The sequence below is a fragment of the Arachis duranensis genome, chromosome 5 (assembly GCF_000817695.3).
Source record: "Arachis duranensis cultivar V14167 chromosome 5, aradu.V14167.gnm2.J7QH, whole genome shotgun sequence".
Taxonomy (NCBI): Eukaryota; Viridiplantae; Streptophyta; class Magnoliopsida; order Fabales; family Fabaceae; genus Arachis; species Arachis duranensis.
The window spans coordinates 57,934,503-57,956,851 of NC_029776.3; positions in this window are offsets into that span (position 1 = coordinate 57,934,503).

Below are 22,349 nucleotides of genomic sequence, written 5' to 3' on the forward strand. Positions count from 1 at the left end.
AACAATCTATGTGGGATCGACCCTTACTCACGTAAGGTTTATTACTTGGACGACCCAGTACACTTGCTGGTTAGTTGAACGGAGTTGTGTCCACACATAGCAAAGAGCCATAATAATGATTCCATACAATAACAAAGAATACTACATTGATGTGATCACAATTTCGTCCACCAATTCCCTTGCTCATCTTTGAGTGCACCGAGGATGGTGCAAACTTTTAAGTGTGGGGAGGTCGTCCGACCGGTCGGCGATTTTGGGTGACAAATTTCTAATCCCAACACTTTTGCATTTCATTTTAGGTTTTTTTTTTGGATTTTTTTTATTTGCATTTTTCCTATTTTTGCATACATATACACAATAAGCTTAGTCAAAATAATGAAATTTTTCAAGAAAATTATCCATAGGGCACCTCAATTGATTTGAGTGAAAAATTTTCATAGAACTTGCTTGAATTATATATCTTGTGGATCATGTTTAGAGCTAAGAACACAAGCAAGTGAGTTTTGAGCCTATTGATGTGGTTACAATTTATAACCACCTATTTTTCCTTCTTGTGTGCATTATTCTCTTTCTATGATTGTAATCTTTGAATTGTTTGATTCTTTATGTCCATTATTTTGTATATTCATGCATTTATATGATTGAGGCCATCATTTCATTTAGCCCACTTACCCAAATAGCCTACCTTGTATCTTCCATTGTTAGCCAATTTGCGCCTACGATTAACCCACTTGTTCTTTAATTTAGCACATTACAAGCCTTAAAGCGAAAAACAATAAATGTCCTTATTTGGATCGTTGATTGACTTAGGCTAGTGTGTGTGAGTATCATTCAAGTGTGGGAAATCTTGGGACATTGGGGGAATAAAAGGGTAGTTTTGTATTTTTATTGAAATTATTTGGAATTGGGTACATGCTCATGTATTGATAAAATGTATAGACCTTATGCATTGATATTCTTGTATATAATTTGAAAAAAAATGAGAAAAGAAAAATAATATGGAAAAGAAAAGAAAAAAATATATAGAAAAAAGAAAGAAAAAGAAGAAAAAAGAAAGAAATAAAAAGGGGACAAAAACACCCCAAAGTGAAGTTCAATAAAAGTCAATGCATAAGTGTTGTGAAATGAAAAAGAAATGCATGAGTATGTGGAAAAGTGAGGAACGAGTAGTTAGATTAGTACTTAATTGTATAGGTCATTATATAGGTTAGGTGGGAAGTCTAAGCTTATCAAAGATTCAAATTCCAAGCTCACTTAACCATATATGCATCCTACATTGACCCTAGCCCCATTACAACCTAAAGAAAAGACCTCATGATAATTGTATGCGTGCATGAAATATATGTTGATTGTGAGATAGAAAACAAATCTTGAAAAGCATGATTAGGAGAGAATTGAGAGAATCAACCCTAAACACTTGAGCGAATAGAGTGCAAACACTACCGGTGAGGGTTCGATTGCTCAACTACATGTTTTCACCCATAATGTCACTTTTCATGCAAGTTTGTAAAAATATTTAATAGCTCAACTCAATTGTGGTTTGGCATGGTTGTTAATACCTTTTGCCCTTGAGCTTATATATGCATTCTGAGGAATTAATTTATTTTGACCAAGCAATTGCATTCATTTAGATAGTTGCATATAGATAGATTGCATTTAGTTAGTTTCCATTAAATAAATGTCATGCCCTTTACTTCATTCTTGGTTTAAGCATGAGGACATGCTTGGTTTAAGTGTGGGGAGGTTGATAAACCCCATTTTTTAGGGTTTAACTTGTATTGACTTTAGGAGATTTTATTACCTTTTACCCACATTTATTCAATGAATTAGCATGATTTTGTGATTGTCTCCTTATTTGTGCTTAGATGTGAAAACATGCTTTTTAGGCCTTTAACATGACAATTTTAATCTCCCTTTGATTCCACTAGATGCCTTGATGTGTTTGTTAGTAATTTCAGATTGAAAAGGCCAGGAATGGATCAAAGGAGTGAAGAGGAAAGCATGCAAAGTGGAGAAATCAATGAAAGTCAAAGAAGTTGAACTCGCCCATGGACGCGCGCGCACACTTGGCGCTTGCGCGCAACCTGCGAATCACCCTATGGACGCGCACGCGGGCTGTGCGCGTACGCGTTGGTGCCGGTTTATGATTTTTTTAATGAAAACGTACCCAACGAACTCTCAAGGGTTGTGGGGCCCAATCTCAACCAACTTTGGCGCTAGAAATGCTATTTAAAGCCAATGAATGAAGAGCAAAGGGGGATTCCATTCATTCTTACACATTAGGATTAGTTAGAAGTAGTTTCTAGAGAGAGAAGCTCTCACTTCTCTCTAGGATTAGGATTAGGATTAGGTTTAGTTCTTAGATCTAGATTTTAATTCATCTTCTTCTACTTCTATCTTCTCAATTCCTTGTAGTGACATTCATTCTTCTTCCATTCTTTTGCTGTAATCTCTTTTATGTTGTTCTTGTATTTTGTTGTAGATCTACTTTTGTTCCTTCTATTTTCTTTCAATTCAATTTAAGGTAATTCATAATAATTGTGTTTTTTTTTATTGTTGTTGTTAATTCCTTTCAATAATTGTTGTAGATTCTATTCTTGTTATCAATTTACTATGCTTTGCTTTTGTGCCTTCCAAGTGTTTGATGAAATGCTTGGTTGGATTTTAGTGTAGGTTTTGTTCCTCTTGGCCTAGGTAGAGTAATTAGTGACTCTTGAGTTATCTAATTCCTTTGTCGATTGATAATTAGTAGTTGCAAATTGATTTGACTACCTCTAAAGCTAGTCTTTCCTTTAGGTGTTGATTAGGACTTGAGGAATCAAATTGATTCATCCACTTGACTTTCCTCCATGGTTAGAGGTTAACTAAGTGGGAGTAATAAACAATACTCATAACCAATAACAAGACACTTTATTATAATTCCTAGGGAGAACGACCCGAGGTTCAATACTTCGGTTTATAAATTTAGGGGTTTGTTTTAGTGACAAACAACCTTTTGTATGAGAAGATTATTGTTTGGTTTAGGAACTATACTTGCAACGAGAATTCATTTGTGAAATTCTAAACCATCAAAAATCCAATCATCAGCTTTGCACTTTGAGCCTAGCCGTGACTTTAAATGTTTTGTCTCAAGCTTTACTTGACACAGAAATACCACAAGCACTTAACCGGGGAACTCTCTTTAAGTTCTAAATATTTTTATTTTATTTTTTTATTATTATCCCCAGACAGTGGTGCTCAAAGCCTTTGGCGTACTCTGCAATTGATCTCGACTCTAAATGTTTTGTCTTAAGGATTACTTGACACAAGAACACCACAAGCATGTGACTAGGAAAACAACTCTTTGAGCTTTTAATCATGTCTGACCTCCCTAGTCATTGATGTTCAGAGCCTTGGACCTTGCTTTTATTTTTCTTTTGCAGTTTCTTTTGCTTCAAGGATTAAACTTTCATTAATTTTAGAAAAATCATAATAATTCTCTAAATTCCTGTTCTTTGTACATCAACATTCTTTCATTCAAATTTAAATATGCACTGTTCATGTCATGCATTTAGAATTACAATTAATACCACCACATTTAAGTAAATAAGACTACTCTTAAAATTAATTCAATTTCTCATGCAATACATCACTTATGTATTTTTTATTTGAATTCAAGTTCAGTGAGTAATACATGAGACATCTTTTCAGAATTAAGGCAATTAAGAGGAAACTAAACTAGTCCTAGGATTCTAACTAATAAAGGATCATGCAACAAACAAAGCAAAATAGCAGAAAATCGGAACATAACATAGAAAAAGAGGGGATGAATAAAAAATGAAAGGAACTCAACCACCTTAGTTATCCTAGCAGTCGCTTTATTCTTCAGGTTGTGCTCCTCAGTGAAGATGATTCGCCTCCCTTTTGGTGCCATAGGAATAAACAGAAAACCCTTAAGCGAAGCGTCAACACCAAACTTAAAGGTTTGCTTGTCCTCAAGCAAAGAAGAACTGAAAATAGAAAGAAACAAATATTATGATGAAAGAAAAAAAAGGATAAAAGAATAAGAGAAAATTAGGATTGCGAGAGGGGGAAAGAAAATTAAAACTGGGGGGCGAACTAGTGGAGCTGTGCGGCGCAGGCGATGCGTACGCGTGGGGTGCGAAATTTTCTTAATGACGCGTAAGCGTCAGGCACGCGTCTACGTGCCCTGGGTTTTGCGCGATTCGCGCGATGCCAGCCGCGCGTACGCACAACTCTTTGTTTGCGTGGCTTGGGAACCCAGATTTTCTATCGATGCGTGCACGTCATGCACACGCACGCGCGGATGGCCATTTGTGCAAATGACGCACTCGCGTCAAAGACGCGTACGCGTGAATAAGTTTTGTGCTTCTAGCACACTTCTAGCCCCAAGCCAGCACAACTCTCTGCCCAAACACATATTTACGCCGTTTTTCTAGGTCACGCATACGCGTCAGTAACGCGTATGCGTGGTGTGCCAAAATCACCAATGACGCGCACACGTCATGGACGCGTACGCGTGAGCTTGTTTTTACGAAAGGCTTCATTCTGGCGCCACTCCCGCGTAACTCTCTGTTCATTTTTATTTTTCACGCACACCCATCTGACGCGTACGCGTCAGTGACGTTTGCGTGTCATGTGCCCTCTTTTTTTTTCCGGTTCCTGTTCTAAAATAGCTGCATGATCAAAAAATTAGTAAGAACTCACTAAAAATCAAATATGTAAGAAAATTACTACTACGAAAAATAACTAAGGATACGAAATTATTGGGTTGCCTCCCGACAAGTGCCTCTTTAACGTCACTAGCTTGACGGTCAGTTCTGCTAGTTCAGCAGATGAGTGGACCTCTGACGATCAATCTCGCCTCCAAGATAGTGCTTCAACCTTTGGCTATTCACTGTAAATTTCCTGTCATAATTCTCTTCCTGTACAAACAGTCCTGACCATCGGGATTTCAGCTTCCCAGGAAAGAATTTGAGCCTTGAATTATATAGAAGCACTCTTTGTCCTGGCTCAAAGACTCTGATGGCAATCTTCTTGTCATGCAGTAGCTTGGTTCTCTCCTTATAGAGCTTGGCATTCTCATAGGCTGAATATCTGAATTCATCAAGCTCATTCAACTGAAGCATTCGCTTAATTCCTGCATCTTCTAAATCAAGATTCAGATACCTGATTGCCCAGTAAGCTTTGTACTCCAGTTCAACTGGCAGGTGACAGGCTTTACCATAAACCAACTGATAAGGGGACATGCCAATAGGAGTCTTGTACGCTGTTCGGTATGCCCAGAGAGCATCATCAAGCTTCCTAGACCAGTCCTTTCTTGAAACACTGACGGTCTTCTCTAGAATCCTCTTAAGTTCCCTATTGGAAACTTCAACCTGTCCACTTGTCTGAGGGTGATAGGGGGTTGCCACTTTATGACAGACTCCATATCTCTGCAGAAGAGTCTAGCTGTCTGTTGCAGAAATGGCTTCCTCCATCACTAATAAGTGTCCTTGGGACACCAAACCGGCTAAAGATATATCTCTGAAGAAAGCTCATTATCACTTTGGCATCATTGGGGGGCAAAGCCATAGCTTCCACTTACTTGGACACATAGTCAACTGCCACTAGAATATAGTTGTTTGAATGTGAGGGTGGGAAAGGTCCCATGAAATCAATACCCCACACATCAAACAACTCAACCTCAAGAATCCTCTGCTGTGGCATTTCATGGTTGGAAGAGAGATTCGTGGCTTTTTTACATCTGTCACAGTGCTTTACAAATGCTCTTGAGTCCCTGAAGAGAGTCGGCCAATAAAACCCGCTCTTAAGGACCTTTGTAGCTGTCCTTTCACCACCAAAGTGGCCTCCATACTCAGAACCATGACAATGCCAAAGAATCTACTATTTTTCTTCATCTGGGACACACCTCCGGATAATTCCATTTGAACACCTTTAAAAAGGTATGGTTCCTTCCAAATGTAGTACTTTGCATCAGTCAATAGCTTCTTCACTTGTTGCCTACTGTACTTCCTTGGGATAAACTTTATGGCCTTATAATTTGCAATGTCTGCAAACCATGGAGCCTGCTGAATGAGGAACAATTGCTCATCCGAAAACGTCTCAGTCACAGCAGTGGGTGGTTGTACTCCTGCTTAAGGCTCAATTCCGAAAAGATGGTCAGCTACTTGATTCTCTGAACCTTTCCTATCTTTTATCTCAATATCAAACTCCTGAAGGAGCAATATCCATCTGATTAATCTTGGTTTAGAATCCTGTTTGGTTAGAAGGTACTTCAAAAAAGCATGATCAGTATAAATAATAACTTTAGAACCAAGTAAATAGGACCTAAACTTATCAACAACATACACAACAGCTAATAATTCCTTTTCTATAGTTGTGTAATTCTTTTGGGCATCATTTAACACACGACTGGCATAGTAAACGACATGTACAAGCTTACCATGCCTCTGTCCTAAAACATCTCCTATAGCAAAGTCACTAGCATCACACATTAATTCAAATGGTAGATCCCAGTCAGGGGGAGCTATAATGGGAGCAGAGGTAAGGTTTGCTTTTAGAGTTTCAAAAGCATGCAAATAATCAGAATCAAAGGCAAAAGGAACATCAGCAACCAACAGGTTGCTTAGAGGTTTAGCAATTTTAGAAAAATCCTTTATAAATCTTCTATAAAATCCTGCGTAACCCAAGAAACTCCTGACTGCCTTAACATTAGTTGGTGGTGGTAATTTTTCAATTACCTCCACCTTTGCTCTATCAACCTCAATTCCCTTACTTGAAATCCGGTGTCCAAGAACAATATCTTCTGTAACCATAAAATGACATTTTCCCAATTTAAAACAAGGTTTGATTCTTGACACCGTTTCAAGACAAGAGATAAATGCTTAAGGCAAGATTCAAAAGAACTACCAAAAACAGAAAAGTCATTCATAAATACCTCAATAAACTTTTCAACCATATCAGAAAAAATTGAAAGCATACACCTCTGAAAAGTTGCTGGAGCATTGCAAAGTCCAAAAAGCATTCTTCTATAGGCAAATACTCCAAAGGGGCATGTGAATGCTATCTTCTCTTGATCTTGAGGGTCCACTACAATTTGATTATATCCAGAATATCCATCTAGAAAATAATAAAATGCATGACCAGCTAAACTCTCAAGCATCTGATCAATGAAAGGCAGGGAGAAGTGATCCTTCCTTGTAGCAGTCTTGAGCCTTCTGTAGTCTACACACATCCTCCAACATGTGATTGTTCTTGTGGGAATAAATTCATTTTTTTCATTCTTGATCACTGTCATCCCTCATTTCTTGGGACCCACCTGCACAGGACTTACCCTAGGACTGTCAGAAATAGGGTAAATAATTCCTGCTTTCCATAGTTTCATTACCTCTTTTTGGACCACCTCTTTCATGGTTGGATTGAGTCTCCTTTGTGGTTGCACAACTGGTTTAGCATCATCTTCAAGGAGGATCTTGTGCATACACTTGGTTGGACTAATCCCCTTCAAGTCACTAATGGTCCACCCAAGAGTTGTTTTATGGCTCTTGAGCACTGAAATAAGCACCTCTTCCTCTTCAGGCTTCAGGGAAGAGCTAATAATCACTGGATATGAGTCATTCTCACCCAGGAACACATATTTCAGAGAAGGAGGTAAGGATTTAAGCTCAAGCTTGGGGGCTTCCTCCTCTACTTTAGGCGTGTGAACCATAGCCTTCTGGGGTAGTGAATTATCAACATCAACTAATTTATACTCAGAGATAGGATCCAGAATGTCATCAAGCACCGTAGCTTTCAGTACCTCTTGAACAAGTGGTTCAATAATATCTATTTTCATACACCCTTCATAATCATTAGGGTGCTTGATGAGAGAACTTTTGCGTGGTCTAGAAATTTGCGGATAAATCCTCGTTGCAAGTATAGTTTCTAAACCTTCAAAAGTCCTTTCATACAAACGTTTTGGTTGTCACAAGTAACAAACCCCTTCAAAATTGATAACCGAGTATTAAACCTCGGGTCGTCTTCTCAAGGAATTGCAGGGAGCTATGTTCTTATTATGAAAAAGGTAAAATTGGGGTTTTGGAAGTAAGGGGGCAGTACGTTGCACAAAAAATAATAAGAAAAATAAATAAATAACTATAAAATAAACTCTTGACTGAAGGTCCTATCCTGGTTATCCTTATCAATTGTAATGAGAATTGGATTTTTCTCCCACTTTGTTAACCTCTAACTGTGAAGGTAAGTTAAGTGGATGAATTAATTCTAATTCTCAACTAACAATGAGTTTGATAACTCAAGAGTCACCAATTATTTAACCAAGACCAAAAGGAAAGAAAATTGTATCTACTAGAGTAACAATATCTTCAGATTGGGGATGATAAAAAGAAAGCAAACACAATTCTAAAATACCTCAATTATATTAAATAAAATATTCAAATCATAACATGGAACAGTTCATAAATTTAATTGGAAAAATAAATAAAAAGAAACATTGAACCTGAATCGAGAGTCACTCTTAAAAACCAAGAGAAGTCCTAAATCCTAGTTTCTAAAAATCCTAATTTCTAATCCTAATCCTAATCTTAAGAGAGAGAGAGGAGAGAACCTCTCTCAAAACTAAATATAAATCATGGAAAGTGAATTATGAGAGCATGATTATGAATGGATGCATTCCCCCACTTTATAGCCTCTAATCTGTGTTTTCTGGGCCGAAAACTGGGTCAGAAACAGCACAGAAGTCACTTCCAGCGCTTTTTGGTCCGTACAGGTCGCGAAAAAGTGACGCGGCCGTATGGCTCACGCGGCCGCGCGGGTTGCATGCCTGCCAGGTCACGCGTCTGCGTGACTCACGCGTTTGCATCGCCTGGCGTCAGGGCAGTTATGGCAAATTATATATAAAATCGAAGCTCCGGACGTTAGCTTTCCAACGCAACTAGAACCGCGTCGTTTGGATCTCTGTAGCTAAAGTTATAGCCGTTTGAGTGCGAAGAGGTGAGGCTGGACAGCTTAGCAATTTCTCCAACTTATTGTATTCCTTCCACTTTTGCATGCTTCCTTTCCATCCTCTGAGTCATTCCTGCCTTGTAATCTCTGAAATCACTTAACACACATATCAAGGCATCTAATGGTAATAAGAGAGGATTAAGCATAGGGAACTTAAGGCCAAAGAAGCATGTTTTCAATCAAAGCACATAATTAGGAAGGCAAATGTAAAACCATGCAAATAGTATGAATAAGTGGGTAAAGAGTTGATAAAAACCACTCAATTGAGCACAAGATAAACCATGAAATATGGGTTTATCAACCTCCCCACACTTAAACATTAGCATGTCCTCATGCTAAACTCAAGAGTAGCTATAAAGATGAAGAGGAATGATAGAATGTATGAGATGCAACCTATGAATGCAACTAAATGCAACATGCTTCTACCTACTTGGTTAAAGGTAAACAATTCTTTTAAGAACATATATGAACTGGATTTCACTAATTCAAATCATAAAAATGAAGTACAAATAGACTTGCAAGGAGAAAATAGCTCATGAAAGCCGGGAACAAGGAATTGAGCATCGAACCCTTACTAGTAGTGTATACACTCTAATCACTCAGGTGTTTAAGGTTCGATCTCTCAATTCTCTACTAACCTTGCTTTCTAAGGCTTGCTCTTCATCTAACAATCAACACAAATTTAATGCACATATACACATATCAAGAGGTCTTTTAAGGGTTGTAATAGGGTTAGGGTCAAGGTAGGATTGTATTTGGCCAAGTGGACTAAAATCTGAATCCTTAATTAACTTAAGCTTTCCACCTAACTTTATACAATCCATGTAATCACAATACAAAAGCTAACTATCCATCAACCATGTTTTCCACATATTCATGCATTCTAATTTCAAGTACAACTCATATACATTGCTTTCACCACTTACTTTAGGACATTTTGTCCCCTTATCACTTATTTTGCTCTTTCTTTTTTTTTTCATAATTATTTATATATTATATTTTTTTTTGTTTTTCTCAATGCATATGATTAATTTATTGAATGCATGAACATGTCCTAAACATTTCTTTCACATTTTCTGAAAATTCTAACATACTCAATTCTCAAACCAGATGTTTCCAAACCCACTTTTCCTCACACTTAATTCATAAGCATTCTCACTAGTCTAAGCTATCCAAGGATTCAAATTAAGGACATTATTGTTTTTTCTCTTAAAGTTAATGATGTGTTAAAATAAAGAACAAAGGGGTAAAATAGGCTCAAAATTGGTTTGCAATAGATAATGAAAAGGTTAAGGCCATATAGGTATGTAAGCTCAGTGAAACAAGGCCTCAATCATATAAGTGTATGCATACATTAAACAATGGAAATATAGAATCAAGCAAGACAAAGATCACAATTTTAGAGAGAAAAACACACACCAAAAGTAAAATATTGGTTAATAAAATGCAACCAATCAAATAGGCTCAAAATCTCACTGGTTTTGTGTGTTCAAGCTTTAAACCGTGTTCCAAAATAAAATTTCTTCATACAAGTTATTCAAAAAGTTTTATTCAAATTAGTGAAATACTCTAAAAAGTCTCTTGAAAAAGAAAATATTACTTCAACCAAGTGGTAAAATATGCACAAATAAAACAGACATGCAATCAAACATGCAAATGCAACAATAAAAAACAAAGATTGGTGTTAAGAAGGGACTAACTGACCCGTGGAGATCGGTATCGACCTCCCCACACTTAAAGGTTGCACCGTCCTCGGTGCATGCAAAACTGTACAGGTGGGCGGATGGCTCCGCAGCTCGTGCTCTTTGTGTTCCTTTCCTTGCCAGTGGTATAAGAGTAGCATTTTCGTTACCTTTCTTGGTGGCCATCCTGAAAGGAAACGAGAAAAGACATTAGCATTCAAGGTTTATAGCAAGGAGAAGAATAGGAAAGGTGGTAATCGATGCACATGTATGGATAATGATGTGAACACATGGTCATGACTACATGTGGCAAATCAACCGTGGAAATATAGCAAGTGCATGTGAGGAAAATTGAATGCAAGGTGTTTATTGGCATGCCAGCAAAGGGCATGAGAAGCATAGGTCAAGCATTCAATGTCCAAATTAGATTACCAAGTCGCTCAAATTAATAAGATGTTTGTAAAAACAATTATATCTAAGTAATAAAATAGAAAAGGGGTTTTGTGAAAAGCAGGCATATAGAGTAGTAGATTTAGAAGAAATCTAAAAATAGTGTAAAATGCCATATGGGCGTTTTCACAAACACATAGCATGCATGTTAAATAAGGTATGGAAAATATTAATTAAAACATGCAATTAACCCTTATAATAATATGTAATTGTTTAAACAAATCCCAAACAATCCATAAGCAACATAAAAATAATGACCCAAATAAAATTCCAACACCAATGAAAATAATGCAATGAATGAAAGTACGCAAATAAATGAAATAAAATGAAAGAAAAGAAGAATGAGAAGTGAAAGAAAGAAGGAAGAGGTAAGTAAGAAGGAAAAAAGAAAGAAGAAAAGATAGAAGAAATTAGGATTGGGGAAGAAAAGATAAGATATTTGGCAAATTAGGATAAGCTGTGCGGCGCAAGCGACGCGGCCGCGGAGGGCACGCGCTCGCATGAGTGTGCTCCAGGTAGGGCGACGCGATCGCATGGGTCACGCGGTCGCGTGACCTATGTTGCGCTGCTGGCATGAGTGTAGCCTCGCTCCAGCACAACTCTCTGTTCAATTTATGTTAATTGCCAAAATCGGGTGACGCGATCGCGTGGGTGACGCGATCGCGTGGATAGCCATCTTTTAAAAATGACGTGGACGCATGGGGCACGCGTTCGCGTGGTGAGGCTTGGGCTCCGAGCATGAGTCCAGCCCAACTCCAGCTCAACTTTATGTCATACACCCTTTTTACGCCGATTTCAGGTCACGCGGCCGCGTAGGTGACGCGGTCGCGTGGGAGGCTATTTTTCCAAATGACGCGGACGCGTCATCGACGTGGTCGCGTGGAGTCAATTTGTGCTAATGGCGCGCCTCCAGCCACGTTTTCGCGTGACTCTCTGTTCATCTTCATTTTCTTCCAAACGCACATACAACGCGGACGCGTCGGCGACGCTGTCTCGTCACGTGCAAAAACCCCCTTTTTTTAAATGCAGAATGCAATGCTTAATGTGAATACTATGCGTGATTCCAGGTTCAATAAAATAAAATAAAATTCAAAAAACAAACAAAACTAAATTAAATTATAATTGAAAAAAGGAAAGATCATACCATGGTGGGTTGTCTCCCACCTAGCACTTTTAGTTAAAGTCCTTAAGTTGGACATTTGATGAGCTTCCTGCTATGGTGGCTTGTGCTTGTACTGATCCAGGAATCTTCACTAATGTTTTCAATTCCAATATCCTTCGGGATCCCAAACTAAGCATGTAAAGCCGTTACTAAGCTTCAAATAGATTCTTAGGCCCTTGGGATGACAAATGTCAGAACAGATTCCAGGATCCCAAACTTTACCTTTACACCTGTTTTTGTCTTGATCTGTATTTTTCCAGCCGGGTGAAAGGTGATATGAATTCTCACTGCAGCGACCAAACAACTTCCTAGACTCATTCAGTTGAGCTTTATACCAACCTTTGCGTTTAAACTTAAAGCTTCCAACCATGATGAACCTTGCAGGACAATTCTTACCACTGGCCATCTTCCTCTTACTCTTAATGTCACAAAGAGCTCTAAGTTGACCATCTGTCTCCAGTAGCCCATATTCAAGTGGGATTAGAAAGCTATGGGATATGAATTTTACCCACTTGAATGTTGTGAAGGATGATGGCAACTTAGGGGGAGGTATTTTTAATGAAATTGCAAGCTCCACTCCCTTGTGCTCTTCTCTGATAATTACCACCTCTTTGCAAGCTTCTTCAATTTCAACATCTTCCTCTTGGTAGCTCTTTTTCAATTCAATCTCCTCTTTATTGCTTTCCAAGGGCATGGTAGGTTGTGCTTCTTCTTCTTGAATCTCCATCTCTTGATCAACCTCTTCCAAGTCTTCAACTATGATATGCTTTGGAGGTTGTACACCCTCCTCAGCATCAATTTCAACCGTCTTGGAAGGAAGCTCTATGTCTTGACTTTTCCATGGAGGTTCTGCATCTCCTAAGTCTTCAACCAGCTCTTCTTCTTGAACAATGACAACTTCTTCTACTTGTTCTAGTACGAATTCATTCTCTGTCTTGTCCACTGGGGTTTCTGGTATCTCCTTCATGCTACGCTCTTCACTAAACTATCCACATGGAGCTGTGGCTGAGCCTTGTATATTTAAGCGCCTAGAAGCCCATTGAATTAATGCTTGCTCCACTGGTCGAATGGTTGCCTGAAATTGATTCACTGTTTCCTTGAAATGATCCTTTGTCTCTTGATGCACTCGGCTTTCATAAATAGGATCATAGTGCTCTTGGATTGATGGATATGGAGATAGTGAATATTGAAGTGGTGGTTCTTGTGAGTAATTGGGTTGGAATTGGGGTGATTCTACATATGGTTCATATGGCTCATAAGGTGGTTGGTATGGTGGTTGAGGTTTAGGGTCATATGGAGGTGAATGGCAGAAAGGGGCTTGTGAGTATGGTGGTCTAAAGTCATGTTGAGGAGGGGGTTCATAGGCATATGGTGGTGGTTGTTGATAATCAAAAGAGCGCTCACCATAGCCATCATCTTGATATGCATCATAGAATGGTTGTTGATAGTCCATTGGAGGTGGTTGTTGCCATGAGGGTTGATCAAATCCTTGTGGCTCCTCCTATCTTTGATTGTTCCAACCATGGTACATGTTGTCATTATAATCTCCTCTTCCTGCAACATAATTGTAACCAGACTCATAGCCAAATGGGTGAGAGTTCATAGTAGTAAGAGAAAATAAAAACAAAAATTAATAAAAAGAAAATATTTTGAAAAAGATATAATTTTTTGAAAAAGATAGGAAAATAATTTTGAAAAAGATATGATTTTTGAAAAAGATAAGATAAGATAAAAAAAATTTAAAATAAAAATCTGAAATTTTTTTTTTTGAAAAATATTTACAATAACTAATAATAAGGCACACGTTTGCAAGTATAGTTTCTAAACCTTCAAAAGTCCTTTGATACAAACGTTTTGGTTGTCACAAGTAACAAACCCCTTTAAAATTGATAACCGAGTATTAAACCTCGGGTCGTCTTCTCAAGGAATTGCAGGGATGTATGTTCTTATTATTGGCTATGAAAAAGGTAAAATTGGGGTTTTGGAAGTAAGGGGGCAGTATGTTGCACAAAAAATAATAAGAAAAATAAATAAATAACTATAAAATAAACTCTTGGCAAGGTATGGGAACTGGAGGTCCTGTCCTGGTTATCCTTATCAATTGTAATGAGAATTGGATTTTTCTCCCACTTTGTTAACCTCTAACTATGAAGGTAAGTTAAGTGGATGAATTAATTCTAATTCTCAACTAACAATGAGTTTGATAACTCAAGAGTCACCAATTATTTAACCAAGACCAAAAGGAAAGAAAATTGTATCTACTAGAGTAACGATATCTTCAGATTGGGGATAATAAAAAGAAAGCAAACACAATTCTGAAATACCTCAATTATATTAAATAAAATATTCAAATCATAACATGGAACAGTTCATAAATTTAATTGGAAAAATAAATAAAAAGGAACATTGAACCTGAATCGAGAGTCACTCTTAAAAACCAAGAGAAGTCCTAAATCCTAGTTTCTAAAAATCCTAATTTCTAATCCTAATCCTAAGAGGGAGAGGAGATAACATCTCTCAAAACTAAATCTAAATCATGGAAAGTGAATTATGAGAGCATGATTATGAATGGATGCATTCCCCCATTTTATAGCCTCTAATCTGTGTTTTCTGGGCCGAAAACTAGGTCAGAAACAGCCCAGAAGTCACTTCCAGCGCTTTTTGGTCCGTACAGGTCGCGGAAAAGTGACACGGCCACGCGGGTTGCGTTCCTGCCAGGTCACGCGTTCGCGTCACCTGGCATCGAGGCAGCTATGGCAAATTATATATTAAATCGAAGCCCCGGACGTTAGCTTTCCAACGCAACTGGAACCACATCGTTTGGATTTCTGTAGCTAAAGTTATAGCCGTTTGAGTGCGAAAAGGTCAGGTTGGACAGCTTAGCAATTTCTCCAACTTATTGTATTCCTTCCACTTTTGCATGCTTCCTTTCCATCCTGAGTCATTCCTGCCTTGTAATCTCTGAAATCACTTAACACACATATCAAGGCATCTAATGGTAATAAGAGAGGATTAAACATAGGGAACTTAAGGCCAAAGAAGCATGTTTTCAATCAAAGCACATAATTAGGAAGGCAAATGTAAAACCATGCAAATAGTATGAATAAGTGGGTAAAGAGTTGATAAAAACCACTCAATTGAGCACAAGATAAACCATGAAATATGGGTTTATCAGTGCTTGAGAGCTTCAAAAACATGAAAGACCACCTGTTCTTCATTGACCCTCAAGGTCAATTCACCATTTTGTACATCAATCAGAGCTCTACCTGTAGCTAAAAAGGATCTACCAAGTATAATAGAGGATTTTACCTCCTCTTCCATGTCTATTATAACAAAATCAACATAAAAGATGAATGGTCCTACTTTAACAAGTAAATCCTCAACAATACCCACAGGTAATTTAATAGAAAGATCAGCAAGTTGAAGAGAAATACGAGTGGGTTTTACCTCCTCAATTTGAAGCTTTTTCATTACTGAAAGTGGCATTAGATTGATGCTAACTCCAAGGTCACATAGAGCTCTCTGAATGGTGACATCTCCAATGGTGCAAGGAATGACAAAGCTCCCTGGGTCTGACATTTTCTCAGGGAGATTGTGTTGAATAATGGCACTGCATTCTTTAGTTAACACCACTGTTTCTTGTTCCTTCCAATTCCTTTTGTGGGTCAACAATTCTTTCATAAATTTAGCATAGAGAGGCATTTGCTCAAGAGCCTCTACAAAAGGAATGTTGATCTGTAGCTTCTTGAAGACATCTAAAAATTTAGAAAACTGTTTTTCTTTGGAAGCCTTCTGAAGTCTTTGAGGATATGGCATTTTTGGCTTGTATTCAGGAGCCTTTGGCAATGTAGGATATGTGTCTAGAGAGTCAGGAAATGGGTTGTCTGCACGCTTTGGAGGGGCGTGCTCCACTTCTTCCTTTTTCTCCTCTGGAGGTTTCCTTTCAACTAGCTCTTCATTGGCCCTTGTCTCAGAGCCAGCTGTTTTACCACTTCTCAATTGAATAACCTTGTAGTCCTCTCTTGGGTTCACCACTGTATCACCTGGAAATGTACTTGCAGACCTCTCAGGTATTTGCTTGCTCAGCTGGCCCATTTGCACTTCCAAGTTTCTAATGGAGGCTCTGGTTTCCTACATAAAACTCCTCATCATCTCCCAATTAGAATCTTCCTTGGATTTAGAGTTAGCCTACTGAGGCTGTTGTTGCTTGAAGAGAGAATTTTTGCGTGGTTTAGAATTCAGAATAAATTCCCGTTGCAAGTATAGCTTCTAAACCAACAAAAGTCCTTTCTTACAAATATTTTGGTTGTCACAAGTAACAAACCCCTTTGAAATTGATAACCGAAGTATTTAAATCTCGGGTCGTCTTCTCAAGGAATTACAGGGAGGTATTTTCTTATTATTGGTTATGAGTCTTGTAAATTGGGGGTTTTGAAAGTAAGAAAGAAGTATGTTCAATGATAAGAAAATTAAAATAGTAATAATAAAATAAACTTTTGGCAAGGTATTAGAATTGGAAGTCCTATCCTTATCAATTGTGATGAGAATTGGATTTTAATCCCACTTAGTTAACCTTTAATAAAGCAAAGGAAAGTCAAGTGGAATAATTAGTTTGATCCTCAAGTCCTAGTCAATCCCTGTGGGAAGACTAGCTTTAGAGCGATCTGCCAATTTCAACCACTGCTTTATTTGATAACTCAAGCGTCACCAATTACTTAACCAGAGCCAAAAGAGAAAATTCTAAATTAAATTAAAGACATCATAAATAGAATAAAGCAAGCATAAATCTGAAATACCTCAATTGCACTAATAAAAGCAGTCAAATCTAATAGGGAAAAGTTTATAAGCCAATTGGGCAACATAAGTCAGATACAAATAAAAGCATTAGAGTATCTAAAAGTGGAAGAGAAATATAAAGTAAAAGGAATATTGAACCTGATATAAAGATGAAATAAATCCTAATCCTGATAGAAATCCTAATCCTAAATCCTAAGAGAGAGAAGAGAGCCTCTCTCTCTAAAAACTACATCTAAAACCTAAAATTGTGAGTAATGATTGAATGATCTGATTCTGTTCCACTCCCAGCCTCTAATCTGTGTTTTCTGGGCCGAGAACTGGGTCAAAAATAGCTCAGAAGTCACTCCCAGTGCTTCCTGGTCCGTACAGGTCGCGACAGAGTGACGCAGAGGCGTCGTCCACGCGTTTGCGTGGATTGAAGTTCGCAGATGCGACACGAGCGCGGCATCCACGCGTGCGCATCGCCTAACTTCGAGGCAACTATGGCAAATTATATATCTTTGCGAAGCCCCGGATGTTAGCTTTCCAACGCAACTGGAACCATCTCATTTGGACCTCTGTAGATCAAGTTATGACCCTTTGAGTGCGAAGAGGTCAGGCTGGAGAGCTTTGCAGTTCCTTCAACTTCTTGTATTCCTTCCACTTTTGCATGCTTCCTTTCCATCCTCTGAGCCATTCCTGCCCTATAATCTATGAAATCACTTAACACACATATCAAGGCATCTAATTGTAATAAGAGAGGATTAATATTAGCAAATATAAGGCCAAAGAAGCATGTTTTCAATCTTAGCACAAAATCAGGAAGGAGAATGTAAACCCATGCATTTAGTATGAATAAGTTTATGAAAGATTGATAAAATCCACTCAATTAAGCACAAGACAAACCATAAAATAGTGGTTTATCAGCCTCCCCACACTTAAACATTAGCATGTCCTCATGCTAAGCTCAAGAGAAGCTATAAAGGAGTGAAGAGGAATGATAGAATGTATGAAATGCAACCTATCTTTATGAATGCAACTACATGCAAAGATGATTCTACCTACTTGGTGAAAAATTAAATAAATCTTTCAAGAACAAATATGAACTGGATTTCACTAATTCAAATCACAAAATACAATACGAATAACTTGCAAGAAGAAGATAGCTCATGAAAGCAGGGAACATAGAATTAAGCACTGAACCCTTACTGGTAGTATATATCATTCTAACTCTTAAGTGTCTAGGGTCAATTCTCTCAATTCTTTACTAATCTTGCTTTCTATAGCTTGCTCTTCATCTAACAATCAACAAAAATTTAATGCACCAATACACAAATCAAGAGGTCTTTTAAGGGTTGTAATGGGGTTAGGGTCAAGGTAGGATTGTATTTGGCCAAGTGGACTAAAATCTGAATCCTTAATTAACATAAACTTTTCCCAAATACCAACACTTACTTTGGGGCATTTTGTCCCCTTTTGTTATTTGCTTTTTTTTCACTTTTTTCTCTTTTTTTTTCTTTTTTTCTTTTATTCTTCTCAATGCATATGATTAAATCATTGAATGCAATAATATTTGCACAACTATTATTTTGCACATTTTCACACAAAGTTTAACATACTCAATTCCCAAACCAAACGTTTCCAAACCTACTTTCTCCACACTTAATTCATGAGCACTCTCACTAGTCTAAGCTAATCAAGGATTCAAATTAAGGACATTATTATTTTTCGCTTAGAGTTAGTGATGAGCTAAAGTAAAGAATAAAGGGGTAAAATAGGCTCAACATTGGTTTGCAAAGGATAATGAAAGGGTAAGGCCATATGGGTATGTAAGCTCAGTGAAATAAGGCCTCAATCATATAAGTACATGCATACATCAAACAATGGAAATATAGAATTAAGCAAGGCAAAGATCACAATTTTAGAGAGTAAAACACACAAAAATAAAATATATTGGTTGATAAAATGTAACCAATCAAATAGGCTCAAAATCTCACTGGTTTTGTGTGTTCGAGCTCTAAACTATGTTCCAAAATAATATTTCTTCATACAAGTTTTTTTAAAAAGTTTTTAATTCAAATTAGTGAAATACTATTAAAAGTTTCTTGAAAAGGAAAATGTGACTTCAACCAAGTGGTAAAATATGCGCAAAATAAAACAGACATGCAATCAAACATGCAAATGCAACAATGAAAAAACAAAAATTGGTGTTGAGAAGGGACTAACTAGCCCGTGGAGATCGGTATCGACCTCCCCACACTTAAAGATTGCACCGTCCTCGGTGCATGCAAAGATGTGCAGGTGGGCGGGGGTTGTGGTTCCTCAGCCGGTGCTCATTATAGAGTCTTTCTCTTTACTCTTCCTGGTGGCCAGCCTGAAAAAGGAAGAAGAGAAAGGGACATGAAGTCAAAGGGATAGAGCAAGGAAGATGGCAGTACTAGTAAGAATCATGCCAAAATAAAGAAGAATGTCGTTAACACATGGTCGCGATTCCATGAAATTAGGACATCAATAGAAGCATAGCATGATAAATTGAGGCAATTAAATGCAAGATGTTTATTGGCATGCTGGCAAAGGCATGAGTAGTGTAAATCAAGCATTAAAAGCCTTAATGTATTATTAGTCGTGAGAAACTAACAATAACGTTTGTATTGACAATTATATTTAATTAATAAAATATTGAAAATGGTTTTGTGAGAAACAGGCATTAGAGTAGAAGGATAGAATAATTAAGAATGCACAATGCCATACGGGCTTTTTCACAAACACAAAGCATGCATATTAAATAAGGTATGGAAAGTATTAAATTGAACATGCAAGCACCCTTAAAAAAAATAATATATAATTGTCAAGCAATTTCTTAACAATTCACAAGCAAAATAATGACCCAAATAAATTTCTAACACCAATTGAAAGGAAAAAAAAAAGAAAAAGAAAGGAAGGAAGAAAGAAATAAGAAGGGAAAGAAAAGATTTAGATTTAGGGAAGAAAAGATAAGATATTTGGCTTATTTGGATAAGCTGTGCGGCGCAGGCGACGCGAGCGCATGGGGCACGCGGTCGCGTGGGTCGCGCTTTGATGAAGTGACGCTAACGCGTGTGGCACGCGGACCCGTGACTCGATATGTGCTAGTGGTGCGAGTGCAGCCTCACGTTCGCACAACTCTCTGTTTAAATGCATGTTGCCAAAAATCTGGGTGACGCGATCGCGTAGGGGACGCGATCGCATGGTTAGCCTTTTTCTGAAAAACGGCGCAGACGCGTGGGACATGCGTTCGCGTGGTAGGGCTTGTGCTTCTAGCACGAGTCCAGCCACAATCCAGCTCAACTTTCGGCTATACACTCTTTTTACATCAATTTACAGGGCACGCATTCGCGTGGGTGACGCGGACGCGTGGGAGGCATTTTTCCCACAAGACGCAGACACGTAGGCGATGCGGTCGCGGTGAACCAATTTGTGCCAAAGGCACGCGTCCAGCCACGCTTTCGTGTGACTCTCTGTTCAATTTATTTTCTTCCTAACGCACTTGTGACGCGGACGCATCAGCGATGCTTATGCGTCACGTGCATGTTTTTTTATGCAAGATGCAAAATGTAGTATGCAAATCTAAATACCTCAATTGCACTAATAAAAGCAATCAAATCTAACATGGAAAAGTTCATAAGCCAATTGGGCAACATAAGTCAGATACAAATAAAAGCATTAGAGTATCTAAAAGTGGAAGAGAAATATAAAGTAAAAGGAATATTGAACCTAATATGAAGATGAAATAAATCCTAATCCTGATAGAAATCCTAATCCTAAATCCTAAGAGAGATGAGAGAGCCTCTCTCTAAAAACTACATCTAAAACCTAAAATTGTGAGTAATGATTGAATGATCTGATTCTGTTCCACTCCCAGCCTCTAATCTGTGTTTTCTGGGCCAAGAACTGGGTCAAAAATAGCCCAAAAGTCACTCCCAGCACTTTCTGGTCCGTATAGGTCGCGGCAGAGTGACACGGAGGCGTCGTCCACGCGTTTGCGTGGATTAAAGTTCGCAGATGCGACGCGGGCGCGTCATCCATGCGTTCGCGTTTCCTAAATTCGGGGCAGCTATGGCAAATTATATATCGTTGCGAAGCCCCGGATGTTAGCTTTCTAACGCAACTGGAACCATCTCATTTATGCCTCTGTAGATCAAGTTATGACCGTTTGAGTGCAAAGAGGTCAGGCTGGACAGCTTTGCAGTTCCTTCAACTTCTTATATTCCTTCCACTTTTGCATGCTTCCTTTCCATCCTCTGAGCCATTCCTGCCCTGTAATCTCTGAAATCACTTAACACACATATCAAGGCATCTAATGGTAATAAGAGAGGATTAATATTAGCAAATATAAGGCCAAAGAAGCATGTTTTCAATCATAGCACAAAATCAGGAAGGAGAATGTAAACCCATGCATTTAGTATGAATAAGTGTATGAAAGATTGATAAAATCCACTCAATTAAGCACAAGACAAACCATAAAATAGTGGTTTATCATTGCTGCTGAGACTGAGATTGGCGATTATTGTAATTGTTCTGTTGGAAGCCGCCTTGAGAATTATTGTTGAAATTCTGAGGTCTCTGAGGTTGGTCTCTCCACCCAAAATTTGGGTGATTTCTCCATCCTTGATTGTATATCTGAGAATAGAGGTCATTGTTGGGATTTCTAGAACCACTCCCCATGTAACTGACCTATTTGGAAGAGGATTGAGCATAATCATAGTTATCATTTTGCACTAAATTTCCTGCCATGTCATAGGAGACCTCTTGAGGTGGATTTTAGGTGTTCATAGCTGATGAGCGGATAATTTGTATGCTTTTTGGCATTGTTTTCAGTATGTTTTTAGTATGATTTAGTTAGATTTTAGTATATTTTTATTAGTTTTTAGCTAAAATTCACTTTTCTGGACTTTACTATGAGTTTGTGTGTTTTTCTATGATTTCAGGTATTTTCTGGCTGAAATTCAGGGTCCTGAGCAAAAATCTGATTCCGAGACCAAAAAGGACTGCAGATGCTGTTGGATTCTGACCTCCCTGCACTCGAAGTGGATTTTCTGGAGCTACAGAAGCCCAATTGGCGCGCTCTCAACGGCGTTGGAAAGTAGACATCCTGGGCTTTCCAGCAATATATGATAGTCCATACTTTGCCCAAGATTTGATGGCCCAAACCGGCGCTCAAAGTCACCCTCAGAAATTCCAGCGTTAAACGCCGGAACTGGCATAAAACTTGGAGTTAAACGCCCAAACTGGCATGA